Source organism: Elephantulus edwardii, unplaced genomic scaffold (genome assembly GCF_000299155.1).
Source record: "Elephantulus edwardii isolate Elephantulus edwardi_28Jun2011 unplaced genomic scaffold, EleEdw1.0 scaffold00283, whole genome shotgun sequence".
NCBI classification, from domain to species: domain Eukaryota; kingdom Metazoa; phylum Chordata; class Mammalia; order Macroscelidea; family Macroscelididae; genus Elephantulus; species Elephantulus edwardii.
In genome coordinates, this window is record NW_006400033.1 from 1234795 (window position 1) to 1236415 (window position 1621).

Consider the following 1621-nt stretch of genomic DNA (forward strand, 5'->3'; position numbering starts at 1 on the left):
TGTTGCACTCTTCCTGGATCATACCCTTCGGACCTTATTTCTTGCCAATGCCTTTAGTACAGCTTCTTCCTTTATCATCGTTAGTTCTTCGTCAAAAAGCTACTTCCTGAGGATGGTTTCATGTCAATCAGTGGTTTTGGTACAGTGACACTGTATTCTCTCAATCTTCTTCAATGCTTCCTGGATCACTCAAGATTTCGCCCACAGTATGATGTGACAAGTGTGATAATGGGTACGCATGGTGGACAGTGGTTGGTGGTGCTTCCCGATTAAAACAAGCTTGGAAGCAGGAGTGGTATCCACATCTGAAATGGCTTGCCTCTGGAAACTCTATGAACAGTGCTCACGTCTTCCGTTAATAGGGTCACTATGAGTCATCTACAACTCGATGGAATCTAACAACAATAACAATGAGAACATAGAGAGAGCTACTTTGGCCTAGTGGACAGAAAGTTATGCTACCAAGCCCAAGGTGGGTGATTTTAATCTGCTGCCCTCAGGCCTGGTTCATATTGCTTTTTTTTGTGAAACATTCTTCTAAGTGATAAAGCACTGGTCTGTGCATTGCTGTACAGGAACTCGTGGTTGCTGTGATGCTAAACACTGTGACACTGATGTGCCAAGTGTGATGATGATTACCCATGGTGGACAGTGTTTGGTGGAGCTTCCCCATTAAAACAAGCTTGGAAGCAGGAGTGGCATCCACTTCCAAAATGGCTTGCCTCCAGACACTCTATGAACAGTGTTCAGGTCTTCCGTTCATAGGGTCCCTATGACTTGTCTACGACTCGACAGCACCTAACAACAACAACATCCTTCAGCATGGAATTTGTTTTAAATTTCTTCAGTTTGAGAAATGCCAAATGAATTCTTTTCTTTTTATTCTCTAACTCTGACTCTTTGCATATTTCATCATAAGACTCTGCTTTATCTTCTTGAACTGCCTTTTGAAATCTGTTCATCTCCTTCAGTATTTCTCCTATTTGGTTTGGCTTCACATCATTCTGGGACAATTTTAAGTCTCTTCTGACATCCATTTTTGTTTTTTCTTCCTCCTCTGTCTTTGTAATGAACTTTTGTATTATTTGTGGATGCTAACCTTGAAGTCATCTCACAGCTCATCTGGTCATTAACCACTGACTTAGTGATAAAAAATTACACTGCCAACCCAAAGACAATGATTTGAATTCCACCAGCTGTTCCATGGGAGAACAATGGGCAACTTACTCTTGTGCAATTTACTGCCTATGAAAACTGCCTAGGGGCCAGCTATGAGTCGGCTCTCACTCCAAAGTATATAACTCAATGCACAATACACTATCTATTGTTACTGTTGTTATTAGGTGCCATGGAGTCAAGTACAGCTCATAGAGATCCTATGAACAATAGATCTGAACCCTGTCCTATTTGGTGCCATCTTCTTCATCTCTGACACGCTTGAGCCCATTGCTACAGTCACTATATCAATCCATCTCACTAAAGGTTTTCCTTTCTTTCCTGTTCCTCTCCATCTTACCAAGCATGATGTCCCTTTCCACGGAATAGCTTCACCTAGCAACATGCCCAAAGTATGGGAGATAAAGTTTTATCATCTTTACCTCCAAGGAGCATTCCGGCTGCA